The sequence below is a fragment of the Schistocerca piceifrons genome, chromosome 1 (genome assembly GCF_021461385.2).
Source record: "Schistocerca piceifrons isolate TAMUIC-IGC-003096 chromosome 1, iqSchPice1.1, whole genome shotgun sequence".
Lineage (NCBI taxonomy): Eukaryota > Metazoa > Arthropoda > Insecta > Orthoptera > Acrididae > Schistocerca > Schistocerca piceifrons.
In genome coordinates, this window is record NC_060138.1 from 782333947 (window position 1) to 782357913 (window position 23967).

Here is a 23967-nt window from a genome sequence, read left to right on the forward strand (position 1 = left end):
TTCTTCTAGCAGCAGTGTGTTGTGGATAGGTGGAGGAGTACTCCTAGTGATTGGAAGAAAGCACAAATCATTCCCATTTTCAAGAAGGGATGTTGAACAGACAAACGAAACTATACATCTATGTCTCTGACATCAGTATGTTGTAGAATTTTTGTACATATTTTATGTTTGCATATTGTATGTTTATGGAGACTGAAAATCTCTTCTGTAGGAATCATCATAGATTATTAAAACAAAGATTATGTGATATCCAGCTTACCCTATTCATCCATGAGATCCAAAAAGCAGCAGATACTGGCACCAAGATTGATGGCATGTTCCTTTGCTTCTGGAAGTCGTTCAATACAATTCTGCACTGCCACTTCATGAAAGAAATAAGAGCTTAGAGAATATCAGACCAGCTGTATGATTAGACTGAAAAGTTTCTGGGAAACAAATCCCAGCTTGTCATTCTCAAAAGAGGGACTTTGCGGACATAAAAGGAACTTTGGGTTTACCCTAAGGCAGTGTTACAGGACCAATACTTTTCGCAATAAATACACTACTGGCCATTAAAATTGCTAAACCAAGAAGAAATGCAGATGATAAATGGTTATTCATTGGACAAATTTATTACACTAGGACTGACATGTGATTACATTTTCACGCAATTTAGGTGCATAGATCCTGAGAAATCAGTACCCAGGACAACCACCTCTGGCCGTAATAATGGCCTTGATACGCCTGGGCATTGAGTCAAACAGAGCTCGGATGGCGTGTACAGGTACAGCTGCCCATGCAGCTTCAACACGATACCACAGTTCATCAAGAGTAGTGACTGGCATATTGTGATGAACCAGTTGCTCGGCCACCATTGACCAGACGTTTTCAATTGGTGAGAGATCTGGAGAATGTGCCGGACAGGGCAGCAGTCGAACATTTTCTGTATCCGGAAAGGCCTGTACAGGACCTGCAACATGCAGTCGTGCATTATCCTGCTGAAATGTAGGGTTTCGCAGGGATCAAATGAAGGGTAGAGCCATGGGTCGTAACACATCTGAAATGTAACGTCCACTGTTCAGAGTGCTGTTAATGAAAACAAGAGGTGACCGAGACATGTAACCAATGGATGGCACCCCATACCATCACACCAGGTGATACGCCAGTATGGCGATGACGAATACACGCTTCCAATGTGCGTTCGCCGCGAAGTCGCCAAACATGGATGCGACAATTAAGATGCTGTAAACAGAAAGGTTCATCATTGAGTACACCATCGCAGGCGCTCCTGTCTGTGATGCAGTGTCGAGGGTAACCGCAGCCATGGTCTCCGAGCTGATAGTCAATGCTGCTGCAAACGTCTTCAAACTGTTCGTGCAGATGGTTGTTGTCTTGCCAACGTCCCCATCTGTCGACTCAGAGATCGAGACGTGGCTGCACGATCCATTACAGCCATGCGGATAAGATGCCTGTCATCTCGACTGCTAGTGATACGAGGCCGTTGGGATCCAGCATGGCGTTCCGTATTACCCTCCTGAACCCACTGATTCCATATTCTGCTAACAGTCATTGGATCTCGACCAACACGAGCAGCAATGTTGCGATACAATAAACCACAATCACGATAGGCTACAATCCAACCTTTATCAGAGTCAGAAATGTGATGGTACACATTTCTCCTCCTTACATGAGGCATCACAACAACGTTTCACCAGTCAACACTGGTCAACTGCTGTTTGTGTATGAGAAATCAGTTGGAAACTTTCCTCATGTCAGCACGTTGTAGGTGTCGCCACTGGCGCCAACCTTGTGTGAATGTTTTGAAAAGCTAATCATTTGCATATCACAGCGTCTTCTTCCTGTCAGTTAAATTTTGCATCTGTAGTACGTCATCTTTGTGGTGTAGCAATTTTAATGGCCAGTAGTGTATAAATGATTAGTGAATAATGGTGAAGTTCCATAAAGCTTTTTGCGAATGATTCTGTTAGATATAGAGATATTGCAATGATAGAAAATTGTCTCAAAATCCAGGAAGACTTCTACAGAATTGACACTTGATGCGAGAATTCACCAGTGATCCCCAACATAAACAAATGTAATGTAAAATACCCATTATTGCATGATTAAACAATAACAGAGTGATCACTGGAAGCAGTCAGATCCATAAAATATCTAGGAGTATGCATATGGAGCTATTTAAAGTGGAAAGACCACATAAAACTAATCACAGGCAAGGCAGATGTCAGATATAAATTCATTGGAAGAATCTTCAGGGAGTGTTGTCTACCCAGCAAAATAGATAGCTTACAAAACCCTCATTTGCCTGCCACTCTGGGATCTGTACCAGATATGATTGATAGAGGAAATAGAGAAGATCCAAAGAAGAGCATTGCATTTTGTTATAGCTTCATTTAGTAAGCACAAAAGCATACTTAGCCAATTACAGTAGGAGACACTGCAAAAGAGGCATTCTGCATCATGGTGTGGTTCACTGTTAAAATACCAAGATCATACATTCCTAGAAGAGTCAACCAATACATAGCATCCTTCTAAGAATATCTTGCAAATAGACCATGAACATAAAATGAGAGATTTGAGTTCAAATGAAGCTTACTAGCAATCATTCTTCCCATGAACCATTTGTGACTGGAACAGGAATGGGGGAAGTGACAGTAGTACACACAGTACCCTCTGCCATACATTGTAAGGTGATTTGTACAGTAGAAGATAATATGCTGTGTTTTCCTTAATCCATTCCCAAATTTTGTTTCATACTTCATTTTGGTAATAAACATGGGATAAGTAGATAGTAAAATGCTTTTTTGAAGTCTAGAAATACTGCAATCACCTGATTGCCTTGATCCACGGCTTTCAGGGTGTTGTGTAAGAAAAGCACAAGTTAGGCTTTGCATGACCAATGTTTACAAAATCCATGCTAATTGACATGAAGGTCATTCTGTTCCAGATACCTCATTATGTAGGAAACCAGAAAATGTTCTAGTGTTCTACAACAGATGAACTTTAATAAAATTATATGGTAGTTTTGTAGATTACTTCAGCTGTCCACCTTGTGGACGGGTGTGAGCTGTGCTTTCTTCCAAACAGTGGAAAAAGTTTCATATTGAGAAATCTAAGGTACTAGAGTTAAAATGGGAGCTAACTCAACAGCAAATTCTGTCTCAAATCTGGCAGAGATTCTATCATGTCCTGGAGCCTTGCTTAATTTTAGGAATTTCAGCATTACTCGACACAACTGACACTAATATCTGTATCACTTATCTTTACAGTCATGCAGAAATTGGGTCATTACTTTTGTATATTGCTTTGTAAAGGATCATTTGAAAACATGTTCAGCTTTTCTGATTTTATTGTGCTACCCTCAATTTTAATTCCTCTGCAGGCCATGAGTGTCTGGGCACGGATGTTGCTGCCACTAAAAGATTAAATAAACCTAGTTATATACTGTATGAACACTGTCCTTTGGAAAATGTTTAAATTTTCTTTCTGAATATTTTGTAAATTATTTTAATTCTAATGAGCAAGGAAACTTCATTTTCAAAGTTTTTAAGTTTAAAAGCTGTATTGAAATTATATAAAGCAATTGCTGTAGAGAAATTCTTATTTATGAACTAATACAACAACAAAAATCAAATTTAGTAATCTGTAAAATAAAGGAAAGCCATCCACTCACCTACAGCTGATTGATGTGTGGCACATAGAAAAGTGCAACAGAAAACAGAATTTTATTAGCTTTTGAGCTCTTGCTCTTTATCTAGTAGAAGTACGTGCATTCACACATACAGACACCCAAACACCCATGTCAATGGCCACAGCAAGCCTGAATGTTGATTATCAATAACAGTTGCCTGGGCAGATGGATGTAGGGAGGGGTTAGGGAAAGACACATAAGGTAAGCAAGGAGTAGTGCATAGTGGTGAGACAGATCTTTCAATAGTTGGCTCAGTGGCTGCAAGACAAGACAGAAGGAGTACAGAGGGTAGAGCATATACAAAGTAGAGAGAGTAAGTGGGGTGGTAGTGGAGGAAAAGAGAGGAAGGTGATATCAGGAGGGAGATTGGGAGGGAAGAAAGAATGGGAGAAGATTGGAAAAGAGGGGGAAGGAGAGAGAAAATATCCATTGGAGGGAAGAGGGAGAAGAAGAGTGATGGAGAAGGCAGTACATGATCTGGATAGGGAAGTAGTGGTATGGACAGAAGAGAGAAGGGAAAAGGTATGGTGAGGCAGTGTCAGAATTACCAGAGGTTTAGGCCAGGTGGACTGTGAGAGTGCAGGACATATTGGAGAGACATTCCCCATCTGTGTAGTTTAGAGAAACTAGTGGTGGAAGGGAATATCCAAATGGCTCACATATGAAGTAGTTGCCTGTTGTGGTGTGCAGCATGTTTGGCAATTGGATGGTCAAGTTTGCAGTTTGCCACAGTTTGGCAGTGGCCATTCATATGAGGAGACAGCTGGTTACTTGCCAGGCTCACATAGAATGTTGCATAGTAACTGCAGCATAACTAATATATGAAATGATCACTTCCATAAGTGGTCGTGCCTCTTTAGGATAAGAATGCCCATTACCGAAATATGTGAGGAGGTGTTGGATTTATGCAAAATCGTACTTTTGAAGTGGATAAGTATGCAAACTGCAGCAGAATCATCAGAAATGAAAATCAGTGTGAGGAATGCCAGTGTTATTTTCAAGTGACATGATGTGTACTAGAGAAACAGCAGCTAATTTCAAGACAGTTGATTTGGTAGTGGCATAAGAAGAGTTATAATGATAACTAGATACAGTTCACAATAGTAATGCTAAGTCATAAGACTGGACTACAGTCGAGCCTTTCAAATCGATGAAATTATAAAGGAGACCTGTAAATGTGATAACTTCAGTGTAGATATCTCCTACAAGTTCAGTGGTTAGGAGACTGTGGACAAAAGCATGCAAGTTCACCAATAAGAAACACCCAGAACACTTTTGTGTCAACTGACTCTAGCCATAGGTGTCTAATAACTAAGAAGTTCTGAGGGAGTTGCAGTAGAGGGTAAAAGCTGCAAGCTAAAGCTAGAAAGGAAAAGGCAGTAGTCATGGGGAGGGAATGATGGAACTGCTAAAGAACTCTGTGGGCAGTAATTACCAATTAACTGTTATTTGTTAAACCAAATGTAGGGCTCAGAGACGTGGCCTGTGAATTAGGTTCTCTGGGGAAAGATCTTGGAAAAGAGGATCATGTAGTAACAGACCCAAAGCAGCTTCTACCCTACCCTAGTGATTTCCAGTGTGATCCCTAGGCCTTTTATTTAATTATTTTATAGAGAGAATTCATGCATAAAGACAGAGATGTGGAATAAATACAGTTACAGTTGAAACAACTACCAGGAAAACAAAGTGCTGCAGCATGAACTAGACCAAGGATGTAACAAATAGATTTAGACCTTTTGGGAAAGAATCTTTGTAATGGAGGGTACAAATAACAATATCAACTGCAAGCTCAATTATACAATTGAGGATGACAGCAGACACTTTGATGAGAATGCTTCTTACACTAGTGTGAAGACTGTGTCACTCTTTGAACATTATTATAACCCTTGGATGAAGTGTTCTTTGGAATGTGTATTATGGAGCTTTGAGTGTTATGCGGGAGAGAAGGGCATTCACACATGAATTTGATGATGTGTCATGCTTCACTCAGCTGTATCATATACTTGAATCAAAGCAGTGTGCATTGTATTCCAGTAATTTCCAGTATGTTCCTTAGACTTTTTTTAAAAAGTTAAATTCATCTGGAAGATGGAAGACAGAATAAATGTTCTAGTAGTTGAAACCAATATTAGTGAAACAAAATAAAACAGAAAAGCCTTTGGACTTTAACCAACACTCATTTAGTTATCCATGAAAACATCACAATCCTCATTAATAAAAAGATGAACAGGAAAAATGAAAATCTGGGTAGTGACTGGCTATCAACATATGTGTGACATGGCAATCACCAATAAACGTTACAGTTTCAAGCTAATATCGTCCTCCTGTAGACTGAACAAGAGGCAGTGGGAGTGGTTACGTAGGTCATTTAGGTTCTCTAACATTGTGTTAAACACCCTGTTGAATATTGTGCCATAAAATTGAAACCAGACAAGTTAGTTTCTAGGCCACTAATGTCTCTTAATGGTGCACAAAGTGTCTGCTGAAGTAAATCTAGTGCATCTGTGTTTGGTTGTTATTAGTGGATGCATAGGAAACATCATAAGCTTCATAAAGCAGATAAAGGCAATTTTAATAAGGCTGTGCAGATTTAACTGGAGAATCATAATTGTGAAGTCTTTAATATTGATTTTTTATCAGATATTACAGATGAAGGACAACTAGAGTTGTTGATGTTCAGCTTTCTATTGTTTTCCATTATAAAATTTCCATTGACAATTGACATTCATGACAGTTTATTTTTAGACTCAATTGCCTTCAGCAAATTCAGATGTGAAATCAGAGTCATTGGGTCACATGACCATGTGGTCATAAGTTAACAATAAAATATGCTGATCCATTAGGTTCAGTGAAGACACGAAGGAACTAATGACGTTAGCTGCCAGTGGGCATTGATTTAAATCAATGGGAAAAGTTGAAAATTTGTGTCAGACCGGGATTCAAACTGAGACTTCGTGCTTACTAGGCAGATGCGCTGACCACTGCACCGTTCAGACACAGTGGTCATCACAACTGCATGGACTACCCATCATGCCCATATAATCAACTCATCCACACACTACTAAACTAGTGCCCCTTACCTTATCCACATTACCTGCGGCATTTTGCCGATTCATGTAAGGGTTCTAGTGTGAAGTGCATCCCACCGTGAAGTGATCAATTGGGCATCCTCTCCTTATTGTACATGTGGTGTCAGTTTGGGACATATCCAAAAGAACTGACCCCACATATATAATTCAGGCATCCACCTCCATAGCTGAGTGGTTGGCACAGCAGAATATCATGTGATGGGCCCAGGTTCAGTTTCTGGTTGGGTCAGAGGCCTTCTCCATTTGGGGACTGAGAGTTGTGTTCTCTTCGTCATCATATCACCCTCACTGATACACAAGTTGCCAAAGTAGCATCAAGTAAAAAGACTTTCACCAGGTAACCAGTCTACTCGATGGGAGACCCTAGCTACTGACATTTTATTTCATTTCGTTAAGGTGGAGATGACCAATTGATCACTTAAGTGTGGATGCACACTACACTCCTAAATTAGTAGTATGTGAATAAGTTGAGAATTTGGATCTGATGGGAGGCATGCTAGGGTAGTATGTGCAGTTGCAATGACCACTGTGTCTGGATGATGCAGTGGTCAGCACATCTGCCTAATAAGCAGGAGAACAGGTTTCGAATCCTGATCTGGCACAAATTTTCAAATTTGCCCTTTGATTTAAATCAATTCCCACTGGCAAATAATGTCATTAATTCCTTTGTGTCTTGATTGATTAATAATGTTAGCAGGACTGGAATTGTGTCTGTTCTTCCAGACATGTCTGAAAGAACTAACACAACATATACCATTAGGTTCAGATCACAGAATCATATACACAAACTAGATCATAGTATTTTGAGAGATCTTATGGGAAGAGATTTGTAAAGCACATAGTGTAGATGGAAAATTTAACTCTTTATTGAACATATTCCTACGACATTTTGAGTCTTTTTTGCCCTATAAAATTCAAGGGTAAAAAATAAAACCTGTGAACAGGGATGGATGATGTCTAGGATTAAAGGAACTTATCCTAAGATAAGAAATATAAACTTAATTCATAGGTCCAGCTGTAGCCAAGAGTTGAAGTTCCGTTACCAACAGTATTGTGAAATCCTCCAATTTGTTACTGAAAACAGCGAAACACCTACACAATGTACAGAAAATAAAACACTCCACAATAAAGCAAAAAAACTGAATGATATTAAAGGAGAAACTACACTCCTGGAAATGGAAAAAAGAACACATTGACACCGGTGTGTCAGACCCACCATACTTGCTCCGGACACTGCGAGAGGGCTGTACAAGCAATGATCACACGCACGGCACAGCGGACACACCAGGAACCGCGGTGTTGGCCGTCGAATGGCGCTAGCTGCGCAGCATTTGTGCACTGCCGCAGTCAGTGTCAGCCAGTTTGCCGTGGCATACGGAGCTCCATCGCAGTCTTTAACACTGGTAGCATGCCGCGACAGCGTGGACGTGAACCGTATGTGCAGTTGACGGACTTTGAGCGAGGGCGTATAGTGGGCATGCAGGAGGCCGGGTGGACGTACTGCCGAATTGCTCAACACGTGGGGCGTGAGGTCTCCACAGTACATCGATGTTGTCGCCAGTGGTCGGCGGAAGGTGCACGTGCCCGTCGACCTGGGACCGGACCGCAGCGACGCACGGATGCACGCCAAGACCGTAGGATCCTACGCAGTGCCGTAGGGGACCGCACCGCCACTTTCCAGCAAATTAGGGACACTGTTGCTCCTGGGGTATCGGTGAGGACCATTCGCAACCGTCTCCATGAAGCTGGGCTACGGTCCCGCACACCGTTAGGCTGTCATCCGCTCACGCCCCAACATCGTGCAGCCCGCCTCCAGTGGTGTCGCGACAGGCGTGAATGGAGGGACGAATGGAGACGTGTCGTCTTTAGCGATGAGAGTCGCTTCTGCCTTGGTGCCAATGATGGTCGTATGCGTGTTTGGCACCGTGCAGGTGAGCGCCACAATCAGGACTGCATACGACCGAGGCACACAGGGCCAACACCCGGCATCATGGTGTGGGGAGCGATCTCCTACACTGGCCGTACACCACTGGTGATCGTCGAGGGGACACTGAATAGTGCACAGTACATCCAAACCGTCATCGAACCCATCGTTCTACCATTCCTAGACCGGCAAGGGAACTTGCTGTTCCAACAGGACAATGCACGTCCGCATGTATCCCGTGCCACCCAACGTGCTCTAGAAGGTGTAAGTCAACTACCCTGTCCAGCAAGATCTCCGGATCTGTCCCCCATTGAGCATGTTTGGGACTGGATGAAGCGTCGTCTCATGCGGTCTGCACGTCCAGCACGAACGCTGGTCCAACTGAGGCGCCAGGTGGAAATGGCATGGCAAGCCGTTCCACAGGACTACATCCAGCATCTCTACGATCGTCTCCATGGGAGAATAGCAGCCTGCATTGCTGCGAAAGGTGGATATACACTATACTAGTGCCGACATTGTGCATGCTCTGTTGCCTGTGTCTATGTGCCTGTGGTTCTGTCAGTGTGATCATGTGATGTATCTGACCCCAGGAATGTGTCAATAAAGTTTCCCCTTCCTGGGACAATGAATTCACGGTGTTCTTATTTCAATTTCCAGGAGTGTAATTAAAAAATTACAATGTAAATGAAATTAAGTTCCCAAGAAAGACCTGGGGAAAAAAATGATGACATACGGAAGTCAATGGGCAACAAATTCAACAATTACTTAATATACATCTACATCACACTCCGCAAGCTACCTAAACAGTGTGTGGTGGAGTGTACTTCTGCTACTGCTAACTGATCCCCCCTATTCTGTTCCACTTGTGAACAGGATATGAGAAGAATGGTTGTTAGTGAGCCTCTGTATTAGCTCTAATTTCTCGAATTTTCTCAATGTGGTCATTTTGTGAGATGTATGTGAGAGGAAGTTGTATGTTGTCCAATTTTTCCTGGATGATGCTCTCTTGAAATTGCAACAGTAATCTTCTCCATGATGCATAACACCTCTTTTGTAACATATGCCATTGGAGTTTGTTAAGCATCTCTGTAACATTCTCATACCAACTAAATGATCCCGTGTCAAAATGTGCTGCCCTTATTGGGTATTCTCTCTCTCTTATATCACTCCTATGTGGTAAGAATCCCAGATAGGTGAACAATACTCAGTAATTGGTCAAATAAGTGCCTTTATGCTACTTCCTTCATGGGTGAGTTACATTTCCATAGGATTCTTCCTGTGTATCTCAGTCTGGCATATGCTCATCCTATTATTTGCTTTATGTGGTCATTCCTTTTAAGGTCACTCTGGATAGTTACTCCTAGATATTTACAGTAGATACTGTTTCCAGCAACTTGTCATCGATAGTGTAGTTGCACAGTAGTGGATTTCTTTTCCTATGTATGTGCAATATGTTACACTTATTTACGTTTTGAGTCAACTGCCAGAGCCTACACCATTCATCAATCCTCTGCAGGCCATTCTTTTGGTATAGGACATGAGATAGTACACCTCATAGGCTTGTGGAAGATTAATTGGAAGATTGGTTAGGAAATATTTGCACTTAACATATAGGTACTACCATCAGTAAACCAAAATTTTGATATACTCCTAGGAAGTAATTTCCTCCAGTGTGTTTGTCATGCAACTGACTGGTTTGCATACTGTCTGAGTAGGTGATGCTCTCAGAAGTCAGCTGATTGTGACACTCTGCATGGTAGAAAGGGAAGGATTCTGTGGGTGAATGTCAAATACTCAATGCACTCAGTTATTCTAGTTAGTCTGTTCCCCAGAATGGGTTGATAGATGAGTTGCAATTGCACATGAAAAGAAATACGTGACAACCAGTTGTATTGAATCAAGAAATGTTGTCAGTTAGTACCGATAATTTTGCGAGCTGGGTGCTGCAATACTCGAGGGAGCAGTTTTAATGGGCATACAAGAATTGTTGCCAAATTAAACCGTGCAATGTCAAGACAATGTGCAAAGAATGAACAGGAGGAAATCAAGATGCGGTACTGTGTATATAAATAATATAGATGTGATAACCCCTTAAAACAGAAGTACACTTACATCTACAGCTATATGGATATTCTGCAAAACACATTTAAGTGCCTGGCAGAGGGTTCATCGAACCACATCCACAATTCTCTATTATTCCAATCTTGTATAACGTGCAGAAAGAATGAACACCTATATCTTTCTGTACGAGCTCTGATTTCTCTTATTTTATCGTGGTGATCACTTCTCCCTAAGAAGTTCGGTGTCAACAAAATATTTTTGCTTTTGGAGGAGAAAGTTGGTGATTGGAATTTTGTGAGAAGATTGCATCGTAACAAAAAACGCCTTTCTTTTAATGATCTCCAGCCCAAATCCTATATCATTTCAATGACACTCTCTCTCATATTTCGCGATATTACAAAACGTGCTGCCCTTCTTTGAAATTTTTTTATGTACTCCATCAGTCCTATCTGGTAAGGATCACACACCATGCAGCAGAATTCTAAAAGAGGGCGGACAAGTGTAATGTAGGCAGTCTCCTTAGTAGATCTGTTAAATTTTCTAAGTGTCCTGCCAATAAAACAAAGTCTTTGGTTAGCCTTTCCCACAATGTTTTCCATGTGTTCCTTCCAATTTAAGTTGTTCATAATAGTAATTCCTAGGTATTTAGTTGAATTTATGGCCTTTAGACTAGACTGACTAATTGTGTAACCGAAGTTTAAAGAAATCCTTTTAGCACTCATGTGGATGACCCCACACTTTTCATTATTTGGGGTCAACTGCCAATTTTCACACTATTCAGATATCTTTTCTAAATTGTTTTGCAATTTGTTATGATCTTCTGATGACTTTATTAGTCGATTAATGACAGCGTCATCTGCAAACAACCTAAGATGGCTGCTCACATCGTCTTCCAAATCGTTTATATAGTTAAGGAACAGTGAAGCATCTATGACACTACCTTGGGGAATGCCAGGAATCACTTCTGTTTTACTTTTGATTGTGTGAATCATGAAATTCTTCTAGATTAAGTTTTGTAGTATGAATGGGACAGTGCACAAATGATTTAATTCATACTTAACTGGAAGACTCCACAAGGTTGAAGTTAACACAACAGATAGTCTACAAAAACCAGCAGAATCCTCTAACTGGGGAGGTATCAAGAATGGTGTCCCACAGGGTTCAGTCTTGGGTTCCTTATTGTTCTTAATATATATTAATTTACTTTCCACTCTATATTCATGAAAATGCAAAGTTAGTTCTTTTTGCTGATGATATAATTATAGTAATCACACCCAAGAAGCAAGAATCAGCTGAGGAAATTGCAAATAATGTCTTTCAGAAAATTATTAAGTGGTTCTCTGCAAATGGACTCTCACAATATATTTTGAGAAAACACAGTTTATATAAATCTGTACAGTAAATGGCTTAACACCATTGATAAATATAGACTTTGAATGGAAGTCTGTTGCTAAGGTAGAATACTCAAAATTTCTGGATGTGGGCATTGATGAGAAATTGAATTAGAAGAAACACATCGTTGATCTGCTGAAATGGTTAGGTTCAGCTACTTATGCTATTAGGGTTTTTGCAAATTTTTGTGATAAACATATCAGTAAATTAGCTTACTATGCCTATTTTCATTCACTGCTTTCATATGGCATCATATTTTGGAGCAATTCATCACTAATAGAGAAAGTATTCATTGCACAAAAACGTGTAATCAGAATAATAGCTGGAGCCCAGCCAAGATCACCTTGCAGACATTTATTTAAGGAACTTGGGATAGTCACAGTACCTTTGCAATACATATATTCACTTATGAAATTTGTCATTAATAACCCACCCAATTCAAAAATAACAGCGAAGTTCATAGCTACAACACTAGAAGAAAGGATGATATTCACTATTCTGGATTAAATCTCACTTTGGCACAGAAAGGGGTGAATTATGCTGCCACAAAAATCTTTGGTCATTTGCCAAATAGTATTAAAAGTCTGACAGATAGCCAACCAACATTTAAAAGCAAATTAAAAGAATTTCTGAATGACAACTCCTTCTACTCAATAGATGAATTCTTAGATATGAAGTAGTAAATGTAAAAAAATAAATAAATAATAATAAAAAATTAATTAATTAATTATTTTGTGTAAAGAAAACTTATGTTAAAGTGATATGTTCCATATCATTACAAAATGTCATATTCATGACCCATGGAACAAGAATTAATGAATGGAATGTATATATGTATTCGATGACTTTCCATCAAGTAACAAGAAAGTTGATGCATTTGTCTGAGAAGAATAAAAATTTTTTATACTCAGTACTTGAGGAATTTAATACAGTTCTTAAGGAACATCAGGATTTGCCTGCTACAAATTTAACATGTCATGAGCTTCCCACTGAAGCTTTGAGGGTGATCAGTCAGAAACTATATAGGATTCCTTATCCTTTGCAACCTGTTGTTGAACAGAGCATTTGGGAATAATTGGATTCTGGCATAAAGCAACTGACAAGAAGTCCTTGGGCTTTATCTGTTGTGATTGTCCCTAAACAGACACAAGATGAAGAAAATGCATACCGGGAAAGTATCGACATGGGAGATTTGAACAAAGTAACCATGCCAGACACTTATACACTCCTAAGAATAAATGAAACATTCAACCATGTAGCCAAATGCCAATATTTGACAATGTTTGATATGCATTGACAGAGTGTTAGAAAACCGCATTTGTGGTACCAAAAGGGCTTTGTGAGTATTTGCGAATGCCTTTTTGGATTATGTAACACAGCAGCAGAATTCCATCAGTTTGCAGATATTGCAGAGGGGACTAAAATCTCCCATGTTCATCACTGAATTTTTCAGTTCCCAAAAGTGAGATGCACAATGATTAAGAGCTATCCTGCTGCACAGACAAAATGTAAATGTTGGTCTTAAATTAAGAACATGCAAGTTTGCAAATAAGTTAATTATTTGGGCCACATAATTTTAGCCAGTGGAGTTTGATCCTATCCACAGTTACCTGATAAAGCAAGAGACTTTCCTTCCCATCATAACATGGAAGAATAACAATCTTTTCTGGACTTGGCAAATTGTTATCGTTGCTTTGTACTGGAATACATCACTATTGCCAGACCTCTTCCCAAACTGCTAAAGAAGAAAGTGGTATTTATGTTGGCACCTGAGTGTGTAACAGCCATGTTAAAATTGAAGGAACTTCTAACCCAGTCACCTATTTTGGCTTACCCCAATTTATACTCTCCTGTGATGCAGTGATTTCGTAACTGTGTTCTTAATCAAGTTCATGGAGAATTGGAACATCCTGTTGGGTATCCATCTAGACAGTTGAATCAAGCTGAGCTTAACTACAGCACATAAGAAGAGCTATTAGCTCTAGCGCAACAGAGTAAACTATTACAAATATAAGCTATATGGGAGAAAGTTTGTGGTTGTGACTGAGCGTGTCACGTTGAGGTGGTTACTAAGCCTCAAGGAGCCTAGTAGCAGACTGACTAGGTGAGCCCTTAAGTGTAGCACATAGAACTATCAGTAAGGCACAAGCAAGAAAACTCCATATAAATGCTGACACTTTGAGTCAGAAAGTTCAGTATATACAGACCAATGAGGTCTTAATTGCTGATACAGAGAAAAAACAGCAGAGGATGAAAAATGCACTTAATTCACAGCATCGCCTGGATCTGTCCATTTTTATAAAACACTCCAAGGTAATCAGCTGGTTACTCTGAAATGTGCTAGAGAAAGAATTTTTCAGCAGTCACATGATAACATACAAGTGTGCCACAGTGGGTTCATCGGTAACAAATGCATGATTAGCCTACCAGTACTGGTGGCTTACACATAAGTGTCATGTCAAATGTTATGTGCAGTCTTGCTTACCTTGTGTGCAAAGAGCCCAATATGTAAAACCAGAAATTATGAGTTGGCTGCCCTATTTCACCTCAAATAATAAATATGTTATTATTGATCGCTTTTCCCAGTTTTGGATATATAGGGTATGACTAGAAACAGTCATCAAAACTTTTGTGTAACCGCAAATGGAGGGTGTCCCAGTATTGCCAGGGGAAGGGACATTTGAAGAGTGTGGTGTACAACGGAGAGCACACTGGTGATGCATTCTCAGTCTCTGACACCTGTCATGTGAATATGAAATTGTGGGTCCCAGAAGGACATAACTCACTACCCTCTGAGAGGACAGTCATATTGTTTTCTGGGCCGTGAGGATCTTATAGCCGAGACAAATATCCACAAGGACAAAGTGAGGACATCTGGAGTATTATGGACTGTCAGAATGACAGCTCATGGAATCAATACTAGTAATAAAAATAACTTCACAAAGATTAAAAGTCACTTACTTTGGTTCAGAAAGGTGTCCACTAATCAGCAACAGACATTTTCAGTAACATGACAGCAGCTATGGAAAGATAGACTAAAAATAAAGTTCAGTTTGAGAAGAATCTAAAAGATTTATAGGTGGCCAACTCCTTCTACTCCATTGATGAATTTCTTAACGGAACTGACTGATGCTTGTATGTTATTAAGAATATCACATAATGTGAATATTGCATACAATCGACTTCTGTATGGATTTTGTGCAGTGATGTAATCATTGTAAATAAGTGCCATAAAATGTTTTCTATTTTATTTTTATTTATTTTTTTTTAAATTGATGATGCGTGGCTACAATAGCCTAAGAATTATTATATGGACTTAAGTGTATTGAACATTTAATGTTTGGTGGCAAGTTTTATATCCTTTTAAATGTAAATATGCTTGTTTTTTCTGACTGATTCCAAATCCACAAGGGTAGTTTCATTTGGGATCTGGGGAAGGTACATTAGCGTATCTGTTCTTATTTTATAAATATCTATTGTGTATTCTTGTTTTCTGATATGTCCACATCCCAGAGGATCTCCTCATTATGGACCAATTGGAACAAAAAGTACATGTAATCTAATCTAAACCAGTGTAGCAGCTTCCCTTGACATGGCAGTAGAGAGAGATGTGCCTAAAGTGAGTGCCTGACTAAAGCATTGGACACAGGAGTGGCAGCAGGTTGTCTTTCCAGATACATCATCTTACGGCATCACAATAAATGTATCTATGTGTGGAGGCTCTGAGGAGAATGAACATTAGCAGATTGCATTTGTCATTGTCATATGGGCCTAGCAAGTGGTGTGATGGTATTATATGCTAATAAGTATACAACATAACCATCTATAGATTTGTACAGTTGATAATTTGAACAGCAACAATTAAATTTCTTATGTGCAGTGGCCAGTGACTGTGCCTTATCTTTGAGATCTCCATGACATTGTCTTTCAACCACATAATGCAAGACTGCATGTTTTTGTGCTGTTGTGACCCATGGGCATCCACAGAAATATTGTCAAGAGGGGCAAGATTTTGGTTCCACATTTGGTATAACTTATTAATCAAGTTTTAGCATATGCTGTGCCCTAAGAAATAAAACTGACAGGAAGTGCACAAAGCTTACCACATATTAAACTTTTGTCAGTCAATGTTTTTTTGGAGGTAGATTACTGCTACACCTAAGGATATTTAGTTAGCGTATCCAAAGTACATCTTTTTGTAAGACTAATATGAATATGGATGTAGGAAACCTTCTAAAACAACTATCAAATTTTTTGGTAGAAGTAAGTTTTAACAGCCTAGGACGCAAACAAACTGGTCTTTGCCTCACTGGCTCGGCACATTATTGAGTAGACATGCAGTTGTACTACATAACTCACAACTCTATGGTTGCATGTCGCACAGGGCAGCACCCCATATAGTTCAAGGAGGTCAAAACACCTTTTTGATCTTGATATTTCACCATTTTTTCCTCTCATCAAGCAAAGAAATCTGCCTATTTTTTCTGTATTTGGGTCCACCAATGAAATGTAAGTAAATACACCAACAGTGTAGCATGTCATGTTCTCCTTACTCTACTACAATCGTTCTGGTTTGTAAAGTCCCAGAAAGCTTTGACAGGTCAAATGCAAACCTGCTGCTGAGACTGAGATGAGTACATGTGAAGGGGCTGTGCTCGTGGGAACTGGGGGTGTATGTCGTGCAGGTACACTGCAGCAATGTTTGTACAGTTTTAAGTGTTGGAATCACAATTTCCGAGCAACATTAAGGACTGTACAGGGAAATGACAGAGGAAAGCTTGGGTGCTCTATTTTGGCAATGTTCTGTTAACATTGCTAAATAATATTGAAAAACAGTGCTGAAACCTCCCCCAAGACAAGAAAATGGTTCCCATGAATAAATTGACAACCCAACAATGACATTTGCGAAAGTCATTGTGTTACCACTCGCATTCAGTTGTGAAGAGTCAGAGACAATCATTTCTAGAATATGTGAGGATTTTGAAATAAGTAAAAAGCCTACCACAGATTGCAGTGGAGGCCAAGTGCCCCCTCTTACAAATGCCTATGTTGGCACTTACCTTGATACAGAAGATGGTTGACTGCTGACCTGGCCAGAAAGTTATTCAGAATCTCTTACCTATTGAAACTGCCTGGTCATTGGTTGCTGGGAGACTGGCATCCCACCTCTCATCAGCTACTACAGTTGATCAATTCTGGCGCAAATCTGAAGCAGCATGGAATGACTTAACTGTATCCACCATCCAAACTCAGTTTGACTCGATGCCCAGCAGAATTAGAGCCACTCTTGCTGGCAGGGTGTGTAGCTCTTTGTAATAAAATTATCTATATATTCTTCTTTCAATGCTGCACTTGCCCAATAAATAAAATTTTGTTATTTGGTATCCTTCCTGGTGTTGCAATTTTAAGTCAGCAGTATAACTGGAGAGACAGCAGGTTTTCTTGAAAGCAGTATATTTCTTTCTAATTTACATTATTAAGTTTAGCTGGCATAAGCACAAATAGCATGAAGTAACACTTTGATGGTTTATTGTTAATAAAATGTATTAATATTAGATTTGCTTCTCTTTTGTTAATGTATACTTTGACTTGTTCCACCCCATAAGGGTTCTTCTTCTTGATAGAATCTGCAAACACTTTGAATAAACAGAAATTTGTGCAACTCCATTAATTATTTCATCCTTGTTAAATAACTCTCTCTTCTTGTATTAGATGAATGATTTAGTGCAACATACTCTTTTTTTCCAACTTGTGTGAACCAGTCATTTGCTATACCATTAATTCTAGAAATCTCAGCTTTTCAAGGCAGTTTTATTGTCTGCAAATAATTGTATTGCACACACCACAGAAAAATCAATTTGGTGCATTCTTTAATGGAATTATTATTATTATTATTATTTAATCTGTGCAAAAGGTATTCAAAGGTAAGCAATCATTCAGACACTGTATTTTTGGGAAATAATGCCAATAATCAAATGGGTGAGATATTATTCACATCTGTCCTACTGCCCTGCTTATCAGGAATTTTAATAATGGCATATTTTAGTCTGTCTGGGATGAGCATAGGCCAGTCTGGATAACCAGATCTGTGTTTTTGGTGGCTTCCATAACAGTGCTTAAATCAAAAGTAAGGATGGTTCCTTTGAAAATGACTTAGTTGATTTCCTTCCTCACCTTACCCAATCTGAGTTAGTGTTTGAGTTCTAAATACCTAATACATACTGGGAAAATATATTTCTTTCAGGATTCAGTTATATTGAAAAGCCCTTTGCAGTACTGGTCTCAGCATTTCTCTGAAGATTTCTTTACTTCTGCATCAGAATTCACAAATATGTATTCAGTAGAAAAATGTGGTAAGTCATTACTTACAAATCATGCTGAGCTTATGTATTTCTTTGAATTAAATTTAAGAATGCGTTGATCCAATATCCTTAAATTTTTATGTATCTGCAAAGAGGATATAATTTCCCAATAATATCCAGCATTATGTCTTGTGACAGATTTCTTTCATTGAGAAATCATTTTCACATTTTAGATACTAATATAGCCAGTGAAGAAGTTCAACTAATTATCAACACTGTGAGGAAAGTTTGTATCAATCTTCCTGGAAAGTACAAATCACATACCATCAATGAACAGATTATTCCTTATTCAGGAAAATGCCACTTAAAACAATTTGTCAGAAATAAGCAGAGGCCTGTAGGTTTGAAAAAAATTGTGATTACATCAGCTTCAGGTCTTGTAGTGGACTTGGGGTATACCAATGTGCTTCAACAAATCTGGATGGTACAGAGCCAGGAATTGGGCCTTCTGTGGTTCTCTGGCTGTCACAGACCTTTCATCCTGGAAGCTGCTTGACAGGTATTTCACTACAATTCTCCTGCTGGAGAAATAAATTGATATAGGAAATCATGGAACGGAAACACTTGTGACACACAGGGTAAGGGGAGTAAACTTCCATGATTAAAAGGAGGAGAATCAATACAGACTGTTCAAAGTGATGACAAAGCAGTTTTAGTACAATGTAAAGATAACAATTGGCATGTGATGGTATCTACATGTTCTGGAATTTACCCAAAGCACAAGTTGGAGTGCTGGACCAAAAAGTAAACAAAAATGTATTGACATATTATGTCCCTCTCTTGTACACAGACATAACCAAACAGTGGGTGGAGTAGACTTTTGTGATCAACAAATGGAGTATTACCACACGTGGTTTAGGACACAGAAATGGACTTTGAAGGTCATTCTTCATTTCCTTGACTTAACTACAGGGAAGAACTGGATGGGATACAGAATAGACACAAAGCAAAATAAAATTCCACAGAAAGATTTTAAGGACTTGATGAAATTTTGATTGGAAATTATTGAAGTTTTACTGGCAACTCCACAAAAGAAAAACCTCAAGGATGAAATTGAGCAGGAGACACAAAAAAATCCAAATATTGCAATCCTCCTGCCCCTGTTCTTTGTGGTAACAAGAAATATATGGTTATGATCATTTACCAGTCATTGATGATCTAACTTCTCCACAAATGTGTAGTTTAACTTCATGTAATTACAGAAACAAAACCCTTAATTCAAAATGCAGTGTAGAGTTGTGTCTTTTTAAGTAAAAAAATTGTTTCAAGCAATTTCACACACAGAAGTAAAGTGCTCTTAGTCTGTTGGATTATTCTTAGTGATTTTTCAGTGACTGTTTGCCAATGACTTTAATTATTTAAATTAATGATATGAATATAATAGAGGGAAACATTCCACGTGGGAAAAATATATATAAAAAACAAAGATGCTGTGACTTACCAAATGAGAAAGCGCTGGTAGATAGACACAATAAAAAACACACACACAAATTCCAAGCTTTCGCAACCTACGGTTGCTTCATCAGGAAAGAGGGAAGGAGAGGGAAAGATAAAAGGATGTGGGTTTTAAGGGAGAGCGTAAGGAGTCATTCCAATCCCGGGAGCGGAAAGACTTACCTTAGGGGATAAAAAGGACAGGTATACACTCGCACACACACACACACACACACACACACACACACACACACACACACACACACACACACACACATATATGTGCGGAAGGATATGTGTGTGCGTGCGAGTGTGTACCTGTCCTTCTTCCCACTTAAGGTAAGTCTTTCTGCTCTGGGGATTGGAATGACTCCTTACCCTCTCCCTTAAAACCCACATCCTTTCGTCTTTCCCTCTCCTTCCCTCTTTCCTGATGAAGCAACCTTGGGTTGCGAAAGCTTGAAATTTGTGTGTGTGTTTGTGTGTTTTTTTATTGTGTCTATCTACCAGTGCTTTCTCGTTTGGTAAGTCACAGCATCTTTGTTTTTTTATATATAATTATTTAAATTTGTTTTCTAGTGTACATATGAATGAATAAAAATGTTTCAAGCTCTTTCACAAACAGAAGTAGTTCTTAACGATTGTTAACCTAGAACTTTATTTAATTATTTCAGTTTATATTCTAGTGTACATATACATGAATGATAAAGTATGTAATTTTATTTATATAAGATAAATATGAAGATCATCTGTCAATCACAGTCCTACACATTTCTGAAGCATACTGCTTAATTTTTATAAATAAACCCTAACGTGCACGGCTGTGCGGGTCCTTTTTTCATAGCCTCAGTGAAAAAAGATTTGTTTAGCATTTTCCTGACCTAATTGCAGAATATAAATGAAATTAAATCTAGAATTTCCTGAAATTAAATTGAAAAATAGAAAAAATGTCGGTACTGGAAGGGATATAGTTTCCTTTTCATTTCATGAATTGATACTTGGTTTTACTACCTTCTTTTTTTGGGAGGAAATAAATGCAGTTTTCTCCAAGTTTAATCTATGGAAAAGTCATGAATCATAGTTCCTTCTCACACAACACTACTTGAAAAAAAAAAGGAGGGTGAGGTAACCAAATAATGTTTTGAAATCATTTTACTTGTCAGAAGCTTTTGAGAAAACTTACCAGTTTCTTTCTGCTTGAACCATAATTTTTTTTTATTTATTCAAATAGTTCATTTAAAGACCACTTTAAATCAGTGTTTCAATTCCTGCTGCATAAATGCTTCCTCCTCTTTGCCCACATTCATTTCATCTACATCTACATCATACTCCACAAGCCACCTAAAGGTGTGTGGCGTAGGGTACTTTCGGTACCACTATCTGAACCCTCCAACCCTTTTCCACTTGCGAATAGTGCATGGGAAGAATGATTGTCATTAAACCTCTGTATTGCCTCTAATTTCTTGAATTTTCTCCTCGTGGTCAATATGTGAGATGTCTGTGGGGGAAAGTAATACTCATATATTGTCTGACTCCTCCTGAAAAGTGCTGTCCCAAAATTTCAATAGTAAATCTCTCCATGATGCACAATACCTCTCTTGTAATGTCTGCCAGTGGAGTTTGTTTAGCATCTCCATGAAAAAACGTGTTGCTCTTTGTTGGATCTTCTCTATCAGTCCTACCTGATAGGGATCCCAGATAGATGAACAATACTCAAGAATTGGGCATATAAGCACCTTATAATGTTCTAATCTCTGCTTCCAGAGCTGTTCAACATTAAGAGGCTATTTTCTTTTTCTTTCTTATTTGTCCCTGAAGATCACTTTCAGACTTTTGCTCCTAAATAAATTTCTGCTCTGTGTGTCTATTACGATGACATTGCTTCTTTGAGATCATTTAGTGTCCAAACCATGCTGGTTGTCTTTTCAACTCCAGGATTTTACTAAAACATAAAATGAAGGAAAGGCAACAATGTGCCTGTAGCTGACTGATGAGTGGTGCACAGAAAACAGTATTTACACTATGTTTCGAGTTCCTACTCTTTCTCTAGTAGAAACACACACGCGCGCATATGCGCGCGTGCTCTCTCACACACACACACACACACACACACACACACACACACACACACACACACACACACTCTCTCTACACACAGCCTCTATAACATACGCACCTGCAGTCACAATCAGAGTGACTGTTGATTATCAGTAACAACTGCCTAGGCAGATGGACGTGGGGAGAGAGCAGGGAAGGATACATGAGGAGAGGAGGGAGTAGAAGGATGGTGTGAAGCTGGTCTTTTGACAGATGAGTCAGTGGCTACACAACCAGACATAAGGATTTCAGAGGGCAGAGCATATAAGAGGTAGTGAGATGGAGGGGGGGCGGGGTTGGAGGGGAGGACAGTAGAGCAAGGTGTGATGAGGAGGGAGATGGGAAAGAAGAGAAAAGGGGAAACGTGTGATGAGGAAGGAGATGGGGAAAGAAGAGAAAAGGGGAAAGGGGAGAACAATGGAAAAAGGGGGGGGGGAGGAGACACACAGAGCAGTCACAGGGAGGATAAGAGGGAGGGAAGGAGAAAAAGAGAGAGAGAGAGAGCAAGAGAGAGAGAGAGAGAGCAAGAGAGAGAGAGAGAGAGAGAGAGAGATGCCCGCATGGATGGGAGGGAGGATGGTGCGTGAAGCCAGCACCTGATCTGGACAGGAAGGGGTTGTGTGAACAGAAGAGAGAAGGGAAAAGGAAGGACAAGGCTGTGAGTACAGTTAGTGGAGGTTTAGGCCAGAGGGACTGCAAGAGCACAGAATATACTGGAGAGACCATTCCTCCTGCCTAGTTCAGAAAACCTAGTGCTGTAAGGGAGTATCCAAATGGCTTGTGTTGTGAAGTCATTTGCATTGTGATGCACAGCGTGTTTGGCAACTGGATGGTCAAGTTTGTGGTTTTCACAGTTTGGCAGCGGCCATTGATGTGAGGAGACAGTTGTTTTCTTGTCATGCCCACATACAATGCTGCACAGCAATTGCAGCTTAGATGATATATAACATGGCTGCTTTCACATGCAGCCCTGCCCTTTGTTGGGTAAGAAATGTCTATGGCTGACTACAGTTGGAGGTGGTGGGTGGGTGAATGGGACAGGTCTTGCAAATGGGTCAACCACGAGGAGGTGACCCATGGGATGCAGGATTGGAATAAAGATCAGCAAGGATATTCTGTAGGTTGTGTGGATGGCAGGAAATTAATTTGGATAGTGAGGGCAGTATTTTGGGTAGGATATCCCTCACCTCGGGGCATTGTGAGAGGCAGTCGAAACTTGGTTAAGGGTGTGGTTATCAGTATATTTTGACAACTCTTGCTCTCCACTGCAGATGTGGTGTCCATGTGTGAGAGTGCTGTAAGGAACGGCATGGAACAGATGACAATAGTCAGAATGGGGGCAGTGTTGGTGGTTGGTGCAACTGGTATTGACAGACATTTATAGAGCCATAAGAGTGGTGAGATTGGTATCTAGGAAGGTGGCTCATTGAGCTGAGAAGAACCAAGTTAAATGGATCTGGGAGCAGGTCTTTAGGTTATGGAAGAGAGAGCAATGATTGCCCCTGCCATGAGTCAAGATCGTGAAAATGGCATCAATGAATCTGAACCATGCAAGTCACCTAATGTGGCGTCAACTGAAATAAGACTAGCACTCGGCATCCGAACTTCCCCAGATGGGGGAAATATTAGATACAGGCTCCCAGGTAGATGCTATTTTTCTTGACTTCCGGAAGGCGTTCGATACAGTTCCGCACTGTCGCCTGATAAACAAAGTAAGAGCCTATGGAATATCAGACCAGCTGTGTGGCTGGATTGAAGAGTTTTTAGCAAACAGAACACAGCATGTTGTTATCAATGGAGAGACGTCTACAGACGTTAAAGTAACCTCTGGCGTGCCACAGGGGAGTGTTATGGGACCATTGCTTTTCACAATATATATAAATGACTTAGTAGATAGTGTCGGAAGTTCCATGCGGCTTT